The 24,443-nt window shown below is 43.5% G+C and overlaps 1 long non-coding RNA gene across 1 annotated transcript; it reads right to left on the reverse strand.

Moving 5' to 3' along the window:
• Positions 1-230: 230 nt before the first annotated feature.
• LOC133258412 (uncharacterized) lies at positions 231-6,584 on the reverse strand. The gene is made up of 2 exons (XR_009740011.1): positions 6,184-6,584; positions 231-444 (listed from the first exon to the last, which is right to left on the reverse strand). It is a non-coding gene; the product is annotated as an uncharacterized LOC133258412 (long non-coding RNA).
• Positions 6,585-24,443: the final 17,859 nt, after the last annotated feature.

Here is a 24,443-nt window from a genome sequence, read left to right on the forward strand (position 1 = left end):
TCTGTACTCTGGAAGGGGTGCAAACAGCAACCAGGAAGAAAGGGAGGAAGGAAGAGAGAAAGACACAGAGCCTCCAAATAGTCCTCTGAAGGCAAGTTCCTACGGGGCTCCAGGGAGGGGTGGTCTCATATTAAGTGGAGTTGAAATCTTTAGTTATTGATTATAAGGAAATATATGGCCTCCATAGTACAGATCTTAAATATGATATGTAATTACATATACATAACTGAGTGAGGCTGTGACTTTATTATATTATTATTATCACCTATGAAAGAATGGGTTTCCCTGACTGCTCAGCCAACAAAGAGAGGGAAGGCTCATGTCCAAGGGAGAAGAGATGGTCCAGAGAGAGAGCCCTCGGAGATGCTATGAGGAGAATCATGGTTGAGGGTCTGCTGTTGGCTCACTGCATCCACAGCTCTCTTCCAGATGGAGAAACAAAAGCTGAAAGAGAGGAAGCAACTGGTCCGATAGAAGGCAACAAGTCAGTAACTCTGGGTTCAGACAGAAGATGACTCTGCACCCAAGCTCTTCATGACCAAGTCTCAGAGGAGGCTGCTGCTGCTAAATCACGTCAGTCATGTCCGACTCTGTGTGACCCCATAGATGGCAGCCCACCAGGCTCCCGTCCCTGGGATTCTCCAGGCAAGAATATTGGAGTGTGTTGCCATTTCCTTCTCCAGTGCATGAAAGTGAAAAGTGAAAGTGAAGTCACTCAGTGTGTCTGACTCTTTGCGACCCCGTGGACTGCAGCCCACCAGGGTCCTCCGTCCATGGGATTTCCCAGGCAAGAGTACTGGAGTGGACTGCCATTGCCTTCTCAGAGGAGGGATTTCCAGGGGAAAAAAAGCATGCTGCCGCTTGGTTTTCTGATGTGGCAGTTAAATGGTTCAGTGTAAACAGAGACGTGTATAAAATGTAAAGCTGAGGATCAGGATGGAGAGATTGCTCACCTAATAATGTCTATTTTCCTGCTCAAGTTGAAGGCAAAATAATATGGAAAGTGTGTTGAGACAAATAGAGGTGTGATGAGCTTGGGAACTTTAGCAAATTCTGCTAGTTTGGAACAGCCTTGGGAAGCACTGAGTTTACCTGGACCATTCTGAGGGGCGGGGGGATCCTCTAATAACCTAGCTTATCCTTTCATTGATTTTAATTGTACCACAAGTGAAAAAAATGTCCCCCAAATAAGGATGGCTTCTAGGAATTCTGTTCAGCCATGAATTTTTAAAGGTATTTTGCATCATTTGATGAAAAGAATTTTACAATGGATATAGCAGACCTATCTCACAAGCCTTATACTGAGGGATTATAATAAACTACAATGTAGAATTTCCATTAACAGGGAAAGAAATTTTACTTCTGAAAGTTACATTAACATGATACAGGACATAATTTAATTCACATATATCACACTTGACTGTAACATTCACCTTTCTAGAAAAAAATATTGCTGGAAATATATTTCAAGTATTATTCATTAACTATGTGGTTAACAGTCAAGGTAGCAAGCTTGTCTCCAGGTGGCTTCCAGTTTGGGTTTAAAGAAGCCCTCTGTGAATGTTTTGAATCCCATGGGGCCATTTACAAACACCAGATCAAATGGGGGGAAAGGAAGACGACTGGATCTTTGATGAAGGCATCAGAAGACACCACTTCTGCTCCGTGTGGAGGAGCAGGAGCTAGCAGATGTTTAGAATCCCGGGTGGAGCACTCCCCTCCCCGCATTCCTGCTGCTGGGGAGGTAGGGCCCATCTCCGGTTTCTACAGGGGAGGGACCCTCACTTGGGAGACAGGGAAGCTCTACATGGCCCAGTTCATGTCCATCTGGAAGCTTTTTGGCAGCTCTGATTTCCACTGGGTAAAAAGGATATGGGGAAAGCTAAGAAATATTCCAGCAGAATTTGTAACGTGACATAGAAATTAGAATATTAGAGCCATAAGATGATAATATGGAAATTCATGCCATGTTGGTAGAGAAGCAAATTCTAAAAATGTTCTCAGGCCCCTGTGCCCTCAAATGGGAAGCACATGGTACAGGAAAAAGTGAAGCCCCCCCGCCAAAAAAAAAAAAAAACAGCTAGCCTTGAACGCACATCCCTCTTAGCCCAGAGCAGTAGCAGATGGCAGGATCTGCCTGTTGTGCTGGTATTGTTTTTATTGTTTTCATGCATTAATAATTAGATGCTGACAGCATGCTTGGAGCTGCTCTGAGTTTAGAACACAGAACTGCTTGGATCCCTTGGGCTTATCACCTCAGTAAGAGGAAGACCTTTGAAAGCATCAATGCAGAAGAGATATATGTTATAAATCAAAGGTTATTGCCTCTTCAGGTTGCATTTTTTCTTCATGTTTTCCTTTAATTTTCCTGACCTTCAGTTCAGTGTAGGGGAAGAACAGCCAAATGGCTCACTGAGGAAAGCAGATCCCAGGAAATGATGCAGGAGATGGAAGAAGGGGACCTTGGTGGATTCAGAGGAGAAGAGTGACTTCAGAGTAAAGTGGAAGAATATTGGACACGGAGGTGGACCTGTCACCACTGAACACGGTGGAGGCAGCCTGGGATGAGAAGGCAGTGACAAGCGGTGGTGGGGGGCGGGGGGGGGGGGGGCTTCTGACTGTAAAGTCCACATATAGCAGAGTAATGATTTTATTCACATGGCTAAATAGCCCCTGGATGAAAACAGGGTCTTTGCAATGATATATGGTCATCAGGAAGGCTTCCCTGATGGCTCAGTGGGTAAAGAAGCTGCCTGCCAATGGAGAAGATGTGGGTTCAATCCTTGAATCCGAAAGATCCCCCATAGGAGGAAATGGCAACCCACAGAAATCCCATAGACAGAGAAGCCCAGGGGGGTTACAGTTCATAAGGTTGCGAAGAGTCAGGCACAACTGACTCTTTTCATCCAGGGGCTATTTAGCCCTGTGAATAAAATCATTCCTCTGCTCATATGTGGACTTCACATTCAGAAGGCCCTCCCCGCCTACCCCTTGTCGCCACCTTCTCATCCCAGGCTGTCCCCACCGTGTTTGGTGGTGACGGGTCCACCTCCATGTCCAATATTCACAAACACGATCATCAGGAAGAGACAGGGATTATGCAAAGAGGCTACAGGTGTGTCACCAAACCAAAGATTAGAAGTGAGACCAGGATAAGGGGCTACAGATGTGGAACCAAACCAAAGATTGGAACTGAGTCCAGGAAATGGGTGGACTGTGAAGGGTCAGTCCTTAATCTGGCCATGGAATGATGTCCAAGGGGCCATGAAGCATCCATGTTTCAGAATCCTACGTGGACCAGTGGGACAAGTAAGGGGTTAGTTCTTTCAGATCTGATCCTGGCCAGCTCAGAATCAAACTCCATCTCAGACTGAACAGCTAGTTTCCATTAAGCAACTTATCTTTCTAGGACTCAAGTTTTTTCATCTGCAAATAAGGTATTGTTACTTCGAAAGAGTAAACCTTTTACTCTGAGCACAAATGTGTTAGACAGCAATGCTAAACAAGTGTCATCTTATGCTTCCCAAATACCCTATAAGGGAAGTGTTAATAATATTATTCTCCCCATTTTCAGGTAAGGTTGATTGGAGTCAAGAAAATGGCAAGTTTCATAAGCCAGGAGAGTTCAGACTTTTTTCAAGAGGCAATAAAAAGTCATCAAAAGCTGTTCACCAGAGAAAATTTTCCTATGAAACAACATAGTGTTAGTGCACTGCACATATTAAAGAGGAAAAATACAGCAGGAAGAGCAGGTAGGAGATTATTATAACAGTCCAAGCACCAGGGGAAGAGAGATGCATATGATTTGATACCTACTAGGATTTAATAATAATAATAATAATGAGGTTGTGGAGAAGTTGGAACACATGCATTTCTTGTGAGAATGTAAAATGTTGCAGCAGCTATAAAAAAAAAATTAAACAGTTTGGTTGTTCCTGGAGAACAGGAGGAGAAGGGGATAACAGAGGATGAGATGGTTGGATGGCATCATCAACTCGATGGACATGAGTTTGAGCAAGCTCCAGGAGATGGTGAAGGACAGGGAGGCCTGGCGTGCTGCAGTCCACGGGGTCACAAAGAGTCAGACATGACTTAGTGACTGATCAACAAGAACAAAGAGCTAAACATAGACTGTCACATGACCCAGCAATTCCACCCCTAAGTATATGTCCAAAGGAATTGAACGCAGGGCCTTGAACAGGCCTGTACACAACCGCAGCATTATCACAACAACCCAAGTGTCCACCAGTAGATACATGGATGAACAATACACGGAATACATAGACAATGAAATATTCCAGCTGGAAAAGGGAATGAAATTCTGAAATGTGCTACAGCATGGATAAAGCTTGAAAACATAAAATAAGTCAGATGAACAAAGGAAATGTTACATTACTTCACTTATATGATGTATCTGGAGAACAGAAAAGTTGTTAAAGACCGAAAGTAGATTTGGTTACCTGGGGCTGAGGAGAGAGGGGTTGATTGGGGGGGAGTTATTACTTAATGGCTTCAGAGTTCCTGTTCAGATGATGGAAAGGTCTGGAACTAAACAGTGCTGATGGTTGCATGACATCACAGATGTAATTAATGCCACTTAGTTGAAACTAAAAAATGATTAAAGTGGTAAATTTTATGTTAAATATATTTTACCACAATTTTGCAAGCTAATGATGTAATGTACCAAAAATCATTGACTTGTACACTTTAATGGGTGAATTGAACACTAGGTGAATTATTAAATCTCAGTGAAGCTGCTAACAAGAGAAAGGGGAGGAAGGAAAATGCAGGGTAGGGGCAGTGGCAATATAAAAATGAAACAACATGCTTTTCTGGACTGAGAATTGATGACTAATAGAATTTAGAGAATAAGAGGTGAATCCTCTCCATAAGCAAGAATAGGACATCGAAGAGGAGACGCCACATGTCTGGGGAAGTAAGGGGGCCATTCTGGTCCCTCTGCTTTAAGCAGGAGGCAGAGATGGCGGGGGCAAGAGGTGGAGCGAGGGAGACCGAGGGAGAGGTGGGGACCAGTGGAGGTCACGTGCACAGAAGTCCCAGCTGCAGAGACAGGGTGAGACTGTCGACTGACAGGCACTAGTGAACCTTGCCAACAGGGACATGGGAGGAGCACCAGGGCTCAGAGATGAACAGAAACAGGTGATGCTCAGAGACACTGAGAGAGAACAAGGATATGTCAGGAAGAACATGGTGAACTCGCCCAAGTGTCAGGAGTGAGGATGCTGAGAAGCTGAAAGATCCTTCAGTGTAACAAATTGGAGATTGCTGACATCTGCAGAAATGATTTCAGCTGTGTTGAGGAGAAGTCAGATTTCTTTTTTTAATTAAATAATTTGAGTAAATAAGGGTCAATGTCTTTGAAAACCTTGGATGTGCATCAGATAAGTGGGATGCGACAGCACTGGGGGAACAGTTGTACAAAAAGTAGCTTTCTTTTTTTAAGTCTTTCTTTGTTCGATTTTAAGAGGGAAGTGTCATCTGTTTTGGAATTTGGAAAACTCTGACAAACGTAGAGTAATAATGGTTTGAAAGGAAGGAATGGTGAATTGATTTTGTGACAGGGTGAGAAAGTTACTGAAAGGACCATTCTCTGAAAGAAATAGGAGAAATTGGGATCAATTCCCCTAGGGGAGTCAGGGGAACTTTAGGGGACCCCATAAGGGACCTTTGCCAACAAAGGTCTGTCTAGTCAAAGCTATGGTTTTTCCACTAGTCATGTATGGATGTGAGAGTTGGACCATAAGAAAAAAAAAGCTGAGCACCGAAGAATTGATGATTTTGAACTGTGGTGTTGAAGTCTCTTGAGAGTCCCTTGGTCTGAAAGGAGATCCAACCAGTCCATCCTAAAGGAAATCAGTCCTGAATATTCATTGGAAGGACTGATGCTGAAGCTGAAACTCCAATACTTTGGCCACCTGATGGGAAGAACTGACTCACTGGAAAAAACCCTGATGCTGGGAAAGATTGAGGGGAGGAAGGGAAGGGGATGACAGAGGATGAGAAGGTTGGATGGCATAACTGAGTTTGAGCAAGCTCTAAGAGATGGTGATGGACAGGGAAGCCTGGCATGCTGTGCAGTCCATGGGGTCACAGAGAGTTGGACACGACTGAGCGACTGAACTGAACTGAGAGTCAGGCCTGGCAAAGAGAGTCGGTACTTACTGTCTCAGGGGTAGGGGTAGGGGTTGCAGAGGATGGAGAACAGCTGGTCCCAGGAGGCAGAGGTGGGGACGATGGCTCCCGGGATGGACACACAGTAGGATGTGTGGGGCCATGGGGTGTCCACAAGGTAGGGGGCCGCCACACCCCAGAGCAGCCAGGCCTTTGTGAAGTCAGGATCCCATCACAAGGCTGAGTTCTCACAGCCTGGTCCCAGGGTCCAGTCTATGGTCAGAGAAGGAAGCCATCAGCCCACCTAGAAGAGAGGCAAGGACACACATGACCGCTCTCCTATAACAACCCTCGTGTCCAGGCTCGTTCCCCGCTGCCGTCCAGCATGAAGTCTGCAGCATGGCCTGGCCCTCGCTCCTGGAAAACATCACCCCCTGTTGATGCTGCTCACACCCCCACCTCCTCTAAGACTAACCCTGTCCCATGACCCTTGGGGGTCGTAGTCAGGAAACTTTTCTGATACAGAGTGACCAATCCTCAAGCCATGCCCCCTTCTCCTCTACATCTTTAGCTATATATTTTGTCCTGTTTTATTGTTCATGATCTGAAAAAAATCCCCTTGTCTCCTCAACAGTACCGAACACATCTGAAAGCAAGAAGTCTGTCTGTTCCTTAGCACAGGCCAACCATCAGGAGAAAGACTTGTGCAAACGCGGACTTGTGAGAGGACAGAGTTTCCGACCCTGCAGCGCCTGCTGGGAGCTGCTGACGCGTGGGTCCCAGGAAGCATCCTCGTGCTAGAAATGGACCGTCTTAGACACACGGCCTTGTCCCACTGCCTGCAGAACAGAGTCTCGTTCTTCAGAAGAGTTTAATCCACGATGCTTTGAGACCTCTAAGCTCTATAGCCCCTGAGTGCCCTACCCCAGCCCACTAAAGACCTGCTGTCAATAGAGACAGGAAAAGTAGGAGAAGCCAGACTGGGAGGAAACAAGAAAAATGAGAAGGGAACAAAGGATGAAAGAAAGAAAGAGAGAGCAGGAGGGAGGAAGGAGGAGAGAGAGAAAGAGAAAAGAGAGACAGGGGAAGGGAGAGGAAGAAAGAGGGAAAGAGAATGAAAAAGAAGCAAACACACTGGCCCCCTCGGGTGAAACACCAGCAGCGTGGGGCGGCCTCAAGCCCCACCACCCCCAACCCCGTCAGAAACATCAGTTCCCTGTGGGAAGGAGACCGAAGTGTGAGGGTGGGCCCATTACACCCTCCAACCTGTGGCCCACATGCCAGCCTCACACACAGATGGAAAAGTGATGCGCTGTGCACGGAGCAGGGAGCCGGCTCCAGGGCTCCGCTCGTTCCAAGGCTGATGTCTCCCTCTGGTCCTCCTGCCAAGAAAGTGAGAAAGCTCAGACAAGCCTCTCGGCCCAGCCAGCTGAGCTCAGCGCACAGGCAGCAGCCAAGGACACACAGGGCTTGTCCTGCCGCTCGGCCAGGAGGGGTGGGCAGGCAAGTAGAGAGCTGGGTTCCCGGCTTCCAACACTGCCTGCATCAGGGTCATCGGGGTGACCAGCCCGAGGTCTCCCTGCCAGGCTCCCAGATGCTCTCCTGTCTCAGGATCTGGCCCCGTGGGCTGAGGCAAGCCCTGACCTCATGCATGGTGTTGGGTCTGAGCACCGGTCCACATGTGACCTCCCCAGGGCCCTGGATTTCTGCTCCTCCACCCAGGACAGAACTGACTCGAGCGTAGGATTCCTCTGGCAGCCTGCTTTCCATGTCTGTTTCAGCCCCACAAAGGGTCAAGGAAGAACATGGAGAAATCTGGACACTTTTCTGAAAACATTTAAATGAAAAAGAACTTTCTTTTCCTCCCTATCTTCCAGGAAACCATCTACCTTCGCTGCTGTTGGAAAGGCGTTGTTTCCTATGTTTTTATAATGGGCTCCACACACCTAGACGTGATCCATGTTGGGACGGGGTGGTGTGGGGGAGGTGGGGGCAGGCAAGTCTGCATCTTGACTGCCTCGGTTCCCTGGAATCTTTGAGGATAAAGGAGGAGGCACCGGGGTTCGTGTCTTGTGCTTCCCTCTGTATCTGTTTTTCAGGGCTGCCATAACAAATCACCGCAAACTTGGTGGCTTAACACAACAGCAATGTGTGTTCTCACGGTTCTGGAGGCCAAGTCCTAAATCAAGGTGTCAGCAGGGCCGGCTCCCTCTGAGGCTCCAGGGAGGGTCCTCCCTGCCTCCTCCAGCTCCCGGGGCTGCAGGCATTCTTGGCTCGTAGGCGCATCACCCCAGTCTCTGCACCGCCCCCACCATGCTGTCACATGGTCTCCTCCCAGTGTCTCTGTCTCTTCTCCTTCTCTGTCTTTTAGGACATTTGTCACTGGTCCTAGGGCCCTCCCAGATCCAGGACAACCTCATCTTGCGAACTGGACCTCATCATATCTGTGCAGAACTTGTTCCAAATAAAGTCACATTCTGACGCTCTGGGTGGACATAGTTTCTGGAGGAAGAGCACCAGTCAAGCTCCTGGAACCACCCAGTGCTGTGCGACTGTGGATAAGTGATGAGATTACCAAAACAGAGGGTCTTTAATTTAAAATTTTAATTATTTCAAATAAATACTTTGATCATCAAGAAAATATTGTAATGGACATTTATAGACTCACAATGCAGATTAAAGAAATGTTAGCGTTCCCCCAGTGTATATTATATTTTATAAAATATGTTATATTTTGTATATTATTTTATTACTTGTTGTAGATATAACTGTCCATCTCATCCTCTGTATACTCTACCCCAGTTTAATCATTATTCCTGACGTATGTTTGCATGCACTGCAATTTACTTTTATTGATCATTATTTATTTTAGTAATATATATATATATGATGATACAAGTAAATCTAGTTTACTTATTTGAATTACTGTCTCAAAGACTTAGAATTGGAATTGACTTTTTTGGAAACTTAGACTCTTAGGTAATAATTCTTGCCCTAGTCACCTCCCAGCATAGTGAAAACTAAACAAAATGATTATATGAATGGTACACACAACATAGTCTGCAGGGATTATAAGGTAGGATATTTCTTATATTCTAAAATACCCACCCCCTCGATTGCTGGGCTGTGATATTGCTGCTATTTCAAAATCAGATATCGTTTCAATATGTCATCATTATACCTTCTTTGCTAGCAGATGATACATAAATGGGCCTTTTGGAAAGTGTTTGTGGTATGTGTTAGTCGTTGAGTCGAGTCTGACTCTGTGACCTCATGGATTGTAACCGGCCAAGCTCCTCTGCCCATGGAATTCTCCAGGCAAGAATACTGGGGTGGGCAGCCATTCCTTTCTCCAAAGTGTTTACGTGGATGTAAATTTTTTTAATGTATTTACTTAGTTATTTTTGACTGCGCTGGGTCTCTGTTGCTGCGCATGGGCTTTCTCCAGTTGAGGTGCATGCAGCTTCTCATTGCAGCGGCTCCTCCTGTTGAGGAGCACATCCCTTGAGGCACACAGGCTTCAGTTTGCAGGCCCGGTAGTTGCAGCTCTGGGGCTCTAGAGCACAGGCTCAGTAGTTGTGGCACAAGGGGTTAGCTTCTCCACGGCATGTGGGATTTCCAGGATCAGGAATCGAACCTATATCTCCTGCATTGGCAGGTGGATTCTTCCCCACCTGGAACACCAGGGAAGTCTGTTATAGGCTTTATTTTAGCTGAGATGCTACATAAATGTAGGTTACCTGTGCTACCATCATGACCAACTGGAAGAAAAAAGAAAAACCTCCTAATTTTCTAATTTGATTTTGCGGAATGATGGCTTTTGTTACGCTACAGTCAACTCTAAGTGCCACATCAGCACTGCTGCTCCATCTAAACTCAGGGTACAACTGAGAACCGAGGAGAGGCAGTTAAGCCCTTAAAAATAGCCTCACTGCTCAGGACTCTGAGTTTGTGGAGCCAGGTATTCCAGTCTCCATCTGACACTAAATTCCCCAAAGCCAGAAATACTTGGTGCGTTTCACCGCAATCTCTAAGACTCTTAATTCCACCCTGGACTCTTGGTTGATAAAGAATAAAAGTGCAAAGCTGCTGCACCACTATTTATCATAAAGAAACTCGTCTTTGTTTAGGTCACTAAATATAAATGTTTAGACCCTACGAAGGTTAAATAAGGGGGAAATAATGAGAGCCAAGAAGCGAGTGGGGATGAGGAGGAGGGGAAGAGAGTGGAGAAAGAATTGCACTAGAAACGCCAGGTTAAGGAAAATCGCTGTGGTTGAGCCCCCAAATTAATTCTAAACTTTCTGGCAGCAAAAGTAAAGAAGGAAGTTCAAGGCACAGCGTAGTTTGAGTTATGTAACAAATGATAGCCTACTAGTTCTAGAAAAGATAAACTCTTCTTGGCACAATAAGTGCTCCATAAATATCACTAGAATAAATAAGAGGCAATCTATCACTCAGGTTAGAATAAGGTCTGGCTTCAACAACAACAAATTCTTCATGTTCGTTTCTCACACTGACCTTGGACAAAAGCACACATTGCTGAACCATAAAGGTTTCTGTGGACATCCAAGGGACTAAGCGCCAGGTTGAGCCGTTCTCACCCTCTGATGTGATATCAGGGTAGAGAATGAATGGTTAACACAGCTCAAAATTTCCTCGTTGAAGGTTCACTTTCTTGGTTGGAATTTTGGCAAATCATAAGAAGCTGAAAAGTGATTGGACTGTAAGTATTTCTGTGTTGTTAATCGAAAGAACAGCCAAAGCTTGAGATGCCAACAGTGTAGATGACAAACTGATGTATTAGGCTGGTGCAAAAAGTAAGTGTGGTTTTGCACTGTTGAACTTTGCTGTCTGATACTGGAATACATACTTAAATAAATGTGGTTATGTTATATATCATTTTAATGCACATTTCTTGCTTTATGTTTTTTGCTAATAGGATTGCTTGCTGTGCATTTTATATCTATTTTAGATTAGGGAAGTGATGTTAAACAAAAAGCAAATTCAAGTGATTTTCTTATTCAAGTTCAAAATAAGTCATAAAGCAGCGGAGACAACTCTCAACAACGCATTTGGCCCAGGAATCGCTAACGGACATACAGTGCACTGGTGGTTCAAGAATTTTGCAAAGGAGATGAGAGTCTTGGAGATGAGAGTTTGATTGTGAGGAGTGCAGTGGCTGGCCACAGGAAGTGACAGCAAGAAACTGAGAGGATCATCTAAGCTGATGCTCTGACGACTACATGAGAAGTTGCTGAAGAACACAGCTTCAACCATCCTATGGTCACTCGGCTTGTGAAGCAAAGTGGAAAGATGAAAAAGCTCCATGAACTGACCACAAATCAAAAGCATCGTCATTTTGAAGTATCATCTCTTATTCTAGGCAACAACAGTGAACAATTTCTCATCAGATTGAGACATGCAAAGGCAAGTGGATTTTATGCAACAACTGGCAAGGACCAGCTCAGTGGCTGAACTAAGAAGAAACTCCAAAGTACTTCCCAAAGCCAAATTTGCACCAAAACAAGATCCTGGTCACTGTTTGATGGTCTGCTGCCGGTCTGATGTACTACAGCTTTCTGAATCCTGGTGAAACCATTACATTGAGAATTAAGCTCAGCAAATAGGTGAAAGGCACCAAAAACTGCAATGCCTACATCCGGCATTGCTCAACAGAAAGGGCTCAATTCTTCTCCATGACAACACCCAGCCTCATGTCGCACAACCAGTGCTTCAAAAGTTGAATGAATTGGGCTAAAAGTTTTGCCTCATCCACCATATTCCCCTGAACCCTCACCAACAAACTACCACTTCTTCAAGCATCTTGACAACTTTTTGCAAGGGAAATGCTTTCCAAGAGTTCATCAAATCCCAAAGCACAGATTTTCATGCTACAGGAATAAACAAACTTATTTCTCATGGACAAAAATGTGTTGATCATAACTGTTCCTATTTTGATGAATAAAGATGTGTTTGAGCCTAGTTTTAATCATTTAAAATTCACAGCCCAAGATGGCAATGACTTTTTCACCAACCTAAATAAATCAAGGAATGATGCTGATGTTCTAACCACATCTTACAGGTTTGTGCAGCGAAAGCACAGACAGACAGAACCCCCAGTTCATTTCAGATGTGCTCAGCTGCATCCACAGACTGCCTCCAAGAAACCCCAAATGTGTGCAGAGATGTGGACAGAGCACAAGTTCAGGAGGCTGTCTGGGAGCCACAAGCTGTTCTTTCTGCCGTCAGCCTTGGCTTTTGGAAAAAGCTGCCCTCAGACAAACCTGCTGGGCCGATTAAGCTGCACATTCCATGGTCCCCACATAACAAGAGGCGTGAGTTTATTGGAAATGTTTACTGTTACCCACTCAGTAATCCTGAGGAGTCTCTCCCAATACCACGATCTCGGTTTGAGCAGCAATTTGTTTTTAACTCTCCTTGATGACAGGAGCTGGTAAATAGGTTCAATTATACTTCACCATTGGGCCTGAAATGTGATGCGACAGTCAAGCCATCAGCAAGAGGGGAGTATTACGTTTTTGTTTTTATTAATTTTGAAGTGTCCTTATTCATTTGTTCAACAAAGATTTATGACATGTCTAGGATGTGGCTCAGCCCTGAGGATAGGAGATGGAAAAGATAGAATGCCTGCTCTCAGCGAAGTTTCAGACGATTGAAATACAGCAATCAGAACTGCTAAGGGGGAATTCCCTGGTGGTCCAGTGGTTGGGACTCTGCTCTTCCACTGCAGGGGGCCTGGATTCCATTCCTGGTCAGGGAACTAGGTACAAGCTGCATGACACTGCCAAAATATTTTATTAATTTCAGGGGGAAAAAAAACCATTAAGAACAAGGCGATGCACCAACTTAAGAGCCCCTTGACTAGCCAGAGACTAGGGCTGGTTGGTCAGGAAATGGTTCCCTAGCCTTGAAAAAGACAGCAGACTCTAAGCAAAGGCAAGGAGAGAGATGAGAGAGGACATGGTTAATGAGAAGAGCTGAAAGCTGTCTCCATTCGGATTCACAACAGCGAGGCGGCTGTCTCTGTGTTGGAAGACAGAAGACACCTTGTCAACATTTCTGTGATCTCCAGAAATCCAAGGAGAACACTAGTTTTAGATCATCCCAGGTGAACAACAGAAAAAGACTCTCTGAAACCTAGACCTCAAATAATTTTCACAAGGTTTCAATAATGTTTACTGACAACAAAAGGAAAATCATAAAACAAATTAGGAGAAAATCCAGAGTGCATGTGTGTGCATGCTAAGGTGCTCAGTCGTGTCCAACTCTTTGCCACCCTGTGGACTGTAGCCCACCAGGCTCCTCTGTCCATGGGATTTCCCAAGCAAGAATACTGGAGTGGGTTGCCATTTCCTTCTCCAGGGGACCTTCCCAACCTAAAGATCAAACTCACATCTCTCGAGTCTCTTGCACTGGCGGATGGATTCTTTACCATTGAACCGCCTGGAATGTCCTTTTCTAGATATCGTTGTTGTTGTTCAGTCGCTCAGTTATGTCCGACTCTTGGCCACCACATGGACGACAGCATGCCAAGCTTCCCTGTCCTTCTCTATCTCCTGGAGCTTGCTCAAACTCATGTCCATTGGGTCAGTGATGCCATCCAACCATCTCATATTCTGTCATCCCCTGCTTCTCCTGCCTTCAATCCTCCTCCTTCTAGATATTAGACCCTTTTTTTGAGAGCGGTTGTTTGTTTGCTTTTACTAGACTCTTTTTAGATATATGATTTGCAAATATTTTCTCCCATTCTATAAACTATCTTTTTACTTTCTTGATAATGGCTTTTGATGCACAAAAGTTTGGAATCCAAGGGTGTTTCAACCTATGAAAATCAATGTAATAAATGACATTAATACAAGGAAGGAAAGAAAGAATCATGTGATCAACTAATTTCATAGAAAGGCAGAAAAAGCATTTCACCAAATCAAACACCCCTTCATAATAGACCTCCAGAAATAGGAATAGAATTTTCATGTATCCTCAAGATAATAAGAAGCCGTGAGAACAAACCCATAGCTAACACCATGCTTGATGATGAAAGAAAAGCAGCTTTCTGCCTTATCAGGAATAAGACATGGATCCCTGATCTCATTGTACTAGAGGGTATAGCCAGGTAAATTAGGCAAGAAAAATAATAAAAGGTATCAAATTGAAAAGGAAGAAGTAAAACTATCTTTATTCATGATGGTAAGACCCTATATATAGAAAATCCCAAAGCATCCACACAATAACCAGAGCTAACAGATGATTCAGCAAACTGCAGAGTACGAGATCCACATGCCAATCTCAGAGTTCCTACACAACAGTAATCACCATCCAGAAAGGAAATTTAAGAGAACAAGTATGTTTACAATAGCATTCAAAGAATAAAGTGTCTAGGAGTAAAATCAACTAAGTAGGTAAAAGACTTATACAGTGAAAACTGTAAAACATTGCTGGAAAAAACTTAAAGAAGACCTAAACAAGTGAAAAACACTCCACACCCATGGATTAGAATGTTTAATATTGTTAAAATGGCAATACTGCCCAAAGTGAGCTACATATTCAATATAATCCCTATCAAAATTCTAGTGAGTTGGTTTCTTTTTACAGAAATGGTAAATCAGTTCATCAAATTCATATGGAACTGTTGATTCAAATTTCATATGAACAAATTCATATGAAAATGAACAAAGTTGAAGGACTCATCTCTCCCAGTTTCAAAACTTGCTATGGTGGTATTGTTCAGTCGCTAAGTTATATCTGATTCTTTGTGACTCCATGAACTGCAGCACACCAGGCTTCCCTTTCCTTCCCTATCTCCTGGAGTTTGTTCAAACTCATGTCCATTGAGTAAGTGATGTCATCCAACTGTCTCATCCTCTGTCATCCCCTTCTTCTCCTGCCTTCAATCTTGCCCAGCATCAGGGTCTTTTCCAATGAGTCAGCTCTTCACATCAGGTGGCGAAAGCACTGGCACTTCAGCTGGACATAATAATGAAAACCATGTAGCACTGGCACAAGAATAGCTATTTAGACCAGTGGAACAGGAGTGAAAGTCCAAAACTCAACCACACATCACACCAATGGATTTATTACAAAGGTGCCAAGACCACTCAATCTGGAAAGAATAGTGGTACTGAGACAGCTGAATATCCACCTGCAAGAGAGTGAACTTGGTCCCTTATCTCACACAGGTACAAAAGTCAATTCAGAGTCAATCAATAACCTAAACAGAAGAGCTAAAACCATAAAAGCCTTAGAAGAAAACAGAGGCAAAAGTTCACGACCTGAATTTGGCAGGATTATTAGACATGACACGAAAAGTATGAGGGAAAAAAAGATGAGATAATTTGGACTTCGTTAAAATAGCATTTATTTTTATATTACTGAAATGACTGTGATAAAAATGTCATTGATATCCTTAAAATTAGAGCCAGAGGCTTTAGAACAATAAACTACTTCACTTAAAAACAGTTAACTGGAGTGGATTATGTCCATGCCCTTGGACGGCCTTGGCTGTCGGTGTGTCTGGTAGGTTTCCAACTGCTTCCAGCTGCATCTCCGTGTCTTAGGGCATTTAGTTCCTGAGCCTTGGAAGCCACTCTTGTCAGCAAAGCAGGCTGGAGGTGACAGGATGAACACCCCAGCAAATAGCCCTTCATCTGCTTTCAGAAATTACTGCTTAATGACACTGGCTCTGTTGCCTCTTGGGTGGGAAGACTCTGAAGCACGTGTTTTATGATACATCCCAGAATTTCCCGTGGGATTAGGCTCCCTTCTCCACTGTGGTGGTAGATTGAATAAGGCACATTTTATTGGCTGCCTCTCCTTCCCTGTACCACTTCCCCACTCCTTCTATCATGACCCTGGACCTCCCCCACCCCCAAAACTGCATGCATTCAAATCCTTGTCTCCAGGTCTAATTCTAGAGGAATTTCAGCTAAACTGAACCCAGCAACCACAACATTTTATGGAGCCCTTTTTAACACAAGCTTTCATCCTAAATATTAGGAATCTGTAAAGAATGAGACACCCCCTTGCTCTTGAGTTCACAGCATGTTTCAGTCCTACAGGGCTTCCCTGGTGACTCAGATGGTAAAAAATCTGCCTGCAATGCAGGAGACACAGGAGACCCAGGTTTGATCCCTGGGTCAGGAAGGTCCCCTGGAGAAGGGAATGGCAACCCGCTCCAGTATTCTTGCCTGGAGAATTCCATGGACAGAAAAGCCTGGTGGGCTACAGTCCGTGAGATCACAAAAAGAGTCAGACATGATTGAGCAACTAGCGCTTTCACTTTTTTCAATGTTATAGTTGTCATTCTTATTAAAACGCTAAGGATTCTGAGAGGATGGCGGGAAAAAGACACTAATCCAGGAGCCAGACTCACAAATGGGAGAGGAGCAGGAAGACGTAGAATTCAGAGAACAAGGAGAGTCCAAGTGACAACTGCGTCTCTCTCCTAGACTCTCGGCAGGAACCACCAGCCCAAGACAGACAAACATGGAAACCTACAAATTAGAAGCAAAGCCGCAGGGAACTAAAGAGGGAGTGCTAAGTGGTGTGACTTCAACCAAAGGAGTGTGGGCTTCATGCTTTTATGTCAAGTCCCATCAAATGATGTCACATGTACCCAGTACATCTATACCAACAAACACTCCTGGGTGTACAAGGATCGGCAGTCACTGACCCCAAAGACATAATTCTCCAACTGCACAGTTCAGAGCCCAAAGCCAACTATAGGTGCTGGGCACAACATCCAAGCTGGGGCCACACCTGCTCAAAATCCATGCTCAAAAACTCCTCCATCTTCCTTCTTTCCCACCACTCAGAAACACAGAAGCCAGGGGCAAAGGGGACTCACAGGACACCATGGAAAATTCCAAGAGCTCCACCCTGCCCAGCTTAAAGAACCAGGTTCCTCCCTGCTGCCCAAGTTTCTCTCTGACAGCGCCCTTTCCCCCAGGAAGGAACTCAGGAAAGGAAGAAACTTGTTCTTGTTTGAGGCAAGTATTCGGGCAACAAAGAAAACAGTGAAACATAAATAGATGGAGTCTACCCAAGCAGTAAAGAGCTGTTGAAGGCAAGGGAGGAAGTCACATTTTCTCTTCAAAAACATCACTCTTATTTCATTAATTCACAATCTCACAAGAAGCAAGTTCTTTCTTTACTGCCTCCCCCATTGCCCCTTAGATAACTTGAGCACTTACACAGACATAATAACCATACGTGTGCTAAGTTGCTTCAGTTGTGTCTGACTCTCTGTGACCCCATAGACTGTAGCCCACTAAGCTCCTCTGTCCATAGGATTCTCCTGGCAAGAATCCTGGAGTGGGTTGCCATTACCTTCTCCAGGGGATCTTCCCAACCCAGGGATTGAACCCAGGTCCCCTGCACTGCAGGCAGATTCTTTACCATCTGAGCCACCAGGGAAGTTCATAGGAAGGTCATCTTCAATTTGCTTATCCCTTCCATCCTCCAGGGGAAGTCAGTCTTTGGGATCCTGACGGCACTCTTACTACAGTGCAGAGAGACAGCATGCTGCCTTATTGATGACAGTCACATCATAAGAGATCTCAAAGGATCATCCCTGAGGTTCAGACACGCATCCACGGACAGGAAGCCTCTCCTCCCCTCTCCCGCACACGACAGTGCAGCCTCAGGCAGACCCTTTAGCTTATATAACGTTAACGGGGACACATGAGGTGTGTCTGTGCATTTCAGCTTGGAGAGGAGTGAGAATTAATAATGAGATAAAATTAGCCACAGCGGGTTGAATAATGATACATATCATATTGTCATTTTCCTGCCCAAGGAATACTAGAGGCATGTTCAAACATTTATCACTGCTCAGTACCAAGTTTTCATAAAGTATTTTACTGTCATCCTTAATTAATTCTATCTTTCAACAAGAAATTTAGGATTGGCTGGTATTGTTACCCGACTCTTGCATGTCAGAGACCTGAAGCAGAGGTTAATTAAATGACTTACCCAGATACCCGTAGGCTACGTGGGCAAGGCCGTGTCTTAACAGGGCTGGGGCACAGACACCCCAAGAGAGGGAAAGTTCAGAAAGCCTATGCCAGCAGGGGGCACCAGCTACATTACAAATTAGGGTCCACCCTAGCTTCCTCCTGGTGGAAATCTTACAAGATGGTAAACCCAAGAAAAAAAACTGACCCTAAGGGCCCAGCCCATGGCCGCCTCCCCTAAGTATCTGACACCAAACCACAGTTCAAGGGTTTCAAACACACTTCACAAACCAACAGACATCTCCCTGGTGTGTTTTAAACAATTCAACATACACACACTACTATAATATGTTAGATAACCAACAAAGACCTACTGTATAGCACAGGGAACTCTACTCAATATTCTGTAGTAACTTATATGGGAAAAGAATCTGAAAAAAGAGTTATAAAGTGATCACTTCCCAGATGGCTAAGGGATAAAGAATCTGGCCTGCCAAAATCCCCTGGAGGAGGAAATAGCAAAGAGTTGGACATGACTGAGCGACTAAACACACAATATGTACAACTGAAACTAACACAACATTGTAAACCAACTATCCTCTAATATAAAATTAAAAAATTGAATGTAGAACAGAACCAAAAAAAGAGCCCAAGATGGGTGATCTTACTTTCAAAGTTCAATTCATTACAATGCTTAGAATCTCACAGTTGTACTTTCCATCCTTCAGGTATTAAGACTTTGGAGGCCTCGGTGTTTTAAAGGCTGTAATGAAAATCACCAAGAAAGGCAACTCCATTCATAGATAAGTAGTGTCAGTGCTTACAGAGCTCTTGGGTGAGAACCAAAGACAAGGAAGAAGAAGGTGGTTGAGGTTGGGAGGGAGTGTGTTCAGGACAGTGACTTTGGGATGCTGGGAACCAATGCCCTGCTCACTGTCCAGCTCAAGGCCGGGTCTCTGGGGATTCTGAGTTCTAAACTCTCACCTTTCATGTCCCACATGGTTTAATGAAAGGATCCTAGACCTGAGTTCAAATTGGGTTCACTGAAGCTACAGGAGATGCTCAATCATATTCCATTTTCCCTCTTTCTATCAAAAGGAAGCCTCAATCTAACCACCCAGGGAAACCCTTCCTTGTGTATCACAAGTAGACACAGGCACAAAAGGTTACATTTTGTCAGAAGCAAACACTAGAGGAGCGCTTCTCCAATTCTCATGTGAGTACAAGTCCCTTGAGGATATTGTCAGCATGCAGATTCCAGTTTTGTACCCAAGAGGATGGGCCTGAGATTCTGTGTTTCTGAACAGTCCCCAGGTGGCCGATGTTGATGATCCCTGTTGAGCAGGCACTGAATAGTAAAAAGCTACAGATCCTCCCCCCAAACAACATCCATTTCACTCAATAATCAGTGCTGTGTGATGAAAGCATTCTTGAAAACTCTCCAGGTGGATCAACCACATGACAATTTGGTGAGTGATACAGGAGTCGCCTCTTTGACAAAAATAAGGAAAACGACATCACGTGTGTGGACTAGTGTGACCATGCTCTGCAAAGAAACTGTCCCGTCATGATAATGATCATTTCCACTCTAGCTAGACCCTACCCATCTAGCTGCCCACATGATTTCTCCTTAGCCACAAGCCAGAGCTTCTTGATAATAATGTGCTCACGTGCTCAGTCGTGTCCAACTTTTTGCAACCCCGTGGACTGTAGCCCACCAAGCTCCTCTGTCCAGGCAAGAGCACTGGAGTGGGCTGCCATTTCCTCCTCCGGGGGATCTTCCTGACCCAGGGATTGAACCCATGTCTCCTGCATTGCAGGTGGATTCTTTACTGTCTGAGCCACTAGGGAAGCCCAAGAGATGCAGTAAATGAGGACCATGGCACAGAGCTGGCATGAGGAAGTGGTGTCTGGGCCTGGCACATCTGGGCACATTACCAGCAAGCATTTATAGGAAGTATAGAATGAAGTGGGGCCCCAAGGCACCAGATCTGATGTCCATGTGTTTCCTTTAATCTAGTTCCACTTGTGCTATTGAATTATGGTTTCTGCACAAATATTTACTTTCATAAACTTTGAAAAGTATGTTAATAAGATGTCCACACTTTCATGTTCTAATACGCCTCTCATTTAATTCCATGTCAAGACAGTCATTACATTTTAATCAATTTTGCTAAGGTATATCTTAATGGAAATAAGTACTTTGCTTAATTGGAAGGTCTTTCTAAAAGTTTTTTCTTCTGCCTCCACGCACAGTCACTTTGAGACAAAAGGAGAAGAAGAAAAAGAAAATTTGAGGATCTCTCAATTTTTCTGCTTCTTCTCTAAAATAAAAGGGTCCCCGCATCTGTCACAGGCCAGCTCCTCATGTGTGAGTCACAGCCATCACTGAAAAGTTGAGCCACCACTGGCTCCCTCCTGTGAATTAGAAGTTTCTCAGTAAAAATAAACAAGGGTGATTTTTTAATTCACTGTTTTAAAAATGTATTTATTTTTAATTGGAGGATAATTGCTTTACAATATTGTGTTGGCTTTTGCCATACATCAACATGAATCAGCCATAGGTACACATATGTCCCCTCCCTCTTTAACCTCTCTCCCACCTCCCACCCCATCCCACCTCTGTAGGTCACCACAGAGCACTGGACTTGAGCTCCCTGTGTCTGACAGCAAATTCCCACCAGCTATGTAATTTACATATGGTAGTGAGTATGTTTCCACGCTACTCTCCCAGGTCGTCCCACCGTCTCCTTCCCCCACTGTGTCCACAAGTCTGTCCCCTATGTCTGCTTCTCCACTGCTGCCCTGCAAGTAGGTTCATCAGTACCATCTTTCTAGATTCCATACATCCAAGAGCAATTCTCATTCATCATCTAGTCTATAGGAAACGGCATAAGCAAGACGTGTGTGTGTCCACTCACTATGATGTGGAACCCATAACTCCGTTCTCAGTGATCCAAATCTGCTGGTTTCTGTTGAGTTTATGGAAAAAGATAGGATCCCTGGAAATGCTACAAAGAGTTTTGGAAATAAAATTTAACTCAGCCTTTGACACTTACCACACAAGTACCTTTAAAAAGCTGCGTTACATGATGTTATAATTAAAAAGCAAACATCAAAACACATTGCTACATACAAATATAAAACAACAGGCCATGTCCTGTAGCATCTGCTTCATGTTAACTGCAGATGTGAAATGCTGATAAAAATTATTATCATTGGTGGGTGTTTTGTACTATATATAATATCACAATGTACTTAATTGGTTCAGACATATTTTAATAAATTTGATCTTAATCCAATCAGGCAGAAATGTTCTGAAAATTTTACATACTTGTTATTTTAATACCTGAATATTTTCAAGTAAAATGCTTTCAAGGATGTCTTTTTATATTTGGGAATTTGGGATTTGGTTTTCCAAGATTCTGAAAATGCCATAGACATTACAATGCAAGGGTCTTTAAATTTTTTTTTAACTGAAATATAGTTGATTTACAATGTTGTATTAGTTTTGGTGTACAGCACATTGATTCAGTTATAAATACACACATATATATATACATATATATTTCCTTTTTTAGACTCTTTTCTGTTATAGGTTATTATAGATACTGAAAACGGTTCCATGTGCTATACAGTAGGTCCTTGTGGGTTATCTGTGTTACCCACAGTAGTGTGTATCTGTTATTCCCAGACTCCTAATTTATCCAATCCTCCCTGCTTCCCCTTTGGTAACTATAAGTTTGTTCTGTATGTCTGTTGAGTTAATTTCTGTTTTGTCAATAAGTTCATTTATATTAGTTTTCTAGATATGAGGTTCTTATTCCATTAGAAGAAAATTTCACTCCTTTAATGTAAAATCTCAAAGAGAATTTTGGGAAAAGACAAGAAAGAGAGAGAGAGAGAAGTCCTTTTATTTAGCATATTTTCCTTTGAATGCTGTATGCAGTTCCACTGACTGTTCAGCTAGGGATGGCCCACATCTAACTGTGAAATCCCAGCAGGGTTCCCACGGCAAGCATACACCGTAACATTCCACATAAATGCTCCACGCATCCTCAGGTCATTCTGAGGTCAAAAGTAGTTTGCTACAAGGCTTAATAGCCAAGAAGAGTTCAGAAATAAATAAAAATAATAGAAATAAGAAAGTATCTGTGTTGATGAACACTGCACAGTGCCTGACACATAACTAGCACTCAATAAAATAAATAAAATGTTAAGTGAGAACTTCCAGATATACAAGCTGGATCTAGAAAAGGCAGAAGAATCAGAGATTAAATTACCAACATCTGCTGGATCATAGAAAAAGCAAGAGAGCTCCAGAAAAACATCTATTTCTGCTTCATTGACTACTCTAAAGCTTTTGACTGTGTGGATCACAACAAAATGGAAAATTCTTCGAGAGATGGGAATACCAGACCACCTTACCTGCCTACTGAGAAACCTGTATGCAGGTCAGGAAGCAACAGTTAGAACCAGACATGGAACAACAGACTGTTTCAAAATTGAGAAAGGAGTACGTCAAGGCTGTATGTTTTGACACTGCTTATTTAACTTCTGCACAGAATACATCACGTGAAATGCTGGGCTGGATGAATCACAAGCTGGAATCGAGACTGCAGGAGAGATATCAACAACCTCAGATATGCAGATGATACTACTCTAAAGGCAGAAAGCAAAGAGGAACTAAAAAACTTCTTGGTGAGAGTGAAAATGTCTGGCAGTCAGTGTCTCAGGCAGCTCAGATGTAGAATATTTTCATCATCAAGAAATTTCTGTTCGACAGCCCTGTTCTGAAGAGTTTCCTGAAAGACATTCGAGGGAATGAAACAGAGACTGGAGATTCTGGACCAACTGAAGAAACACAAAATGTCCAGAGCGAAATGTACCACATAGAAAAGTCAGTTAATGTTGGGTACCAAAGTGAAGGGAACAAATACAATTTTATGGGAACATCAGGGTGTCTGGACATTCATTCTAAGGAACAAAACTTAGGATAAACTAACTAAATCATTTAAATGCACCTGCTTTTATTTTGTGTTGTAAAGTACAAAGAAGGAGAATACATCTTTTAAAATTGTAGGTTAATAGAACACCGAGGGCTGTCATTTTTCAGTGTTAAATACAGATTTAGAGTCAACACATCTCAGAATGAATGGCGTGCTCTTTCGTGATACTTGGCGACAGGCAAGAGTACATAGAAATAAAAATTTATGGTATGAGGCATTATTTTAAATTTGGGTTTTCATAGTGTTATTTCAGCGAGGAGATAGCAAGTCTCATCACTTAGAGCTTTTTCGTATGACTTATGATGACAAGTCACCTCTGTGGTTCTATGCACCATTAAATTTTATCTTCAGTATTTTCCCCACATGAAACCTAAATCTCTATTAAGCCCCAGCCATATAATGCCGTAAATTTCTCCAGAGTAGGGATAACCGTTCCATCTCTGTAGAAAACATCATTTTTTCCACATATGAAAATGATTAAATGAAAAATTTAATGACCGAATCTAGAAAAGCTGCTTTAGGCCACAGAAAATTAGTTTAATCTGCGAATGTGATTTATGCCTGTCGGGGAACCGAACTTCATCATGCCGCCATAGCTCACAATACAACGCGTCACGGTGCTTGCCCCTCTAATGACGCCTGTCTTTGTCCTGTGGGCAGCGTTTAGTATAAAACCTCAGTGAGTCTCCGAGTCATGAGACCGTCTGTCTCCACCCTGCTGGACGAGGCAAAGGGAACACCGCCTATCAAAATTATTGACCTGTGACTGAAAAATGGCTCGCAAGGAATGTTTTCCTACTCTTAGAATGAGAGCATTCTATTTCATCCTGGAGGTAATTTCAAATAGAGAGAGGGAGGTGGGAGTGTTAAGACAATGAATTAAACAAGACAGCCAGTTAAATTAAGTCACATGCACACACAATTAGCCAAGACCCTGGGGGCCTTGCCATTTGCCTTGTTGTTGTGTATGTAAAATTATAACATAAATTTATTTGCGTTGGAAGAACCAAATCTTTGCATGTTTTCAAGGAACTGGGGGCACTTCAGTTATACCAGGAAACGTTGATTGACACAAGGTAAGGTCAAGGGACATTGTTTTGATTCTTTATAGTAGTAGTGTTAGTAGCTCAGTCATGTCCAACTCTGCGACACCATGGACCGTAGCTGGCCAGGCTCCTCTGGCCATGGGATTCTCCAGGCAAGAATACTGGAGTGGGTTGCCATTTCCTTCTCCAGGGGATCTTCCCTGCCCAGGGATCAAACCCGGGTCTCCTGCATTGCAGGCAGATTCTTTACTGTCTGAGCTACAGGGAAGTCCTTTGATTCT

This window comes from Bos javanicus, chromosome 12, assembly GCF_032452875.1.
Source record: "Bos javanicus breed banteng chromosome 12, ARS-OSU_banteng_1.0, whole genome shotgun sequence".
Lineage (NCBI taxonomy): Eukaryota > Metazoa > Chordata > Mammalia > Artiodactyla > Bovidae > Bos > Bos javanicus.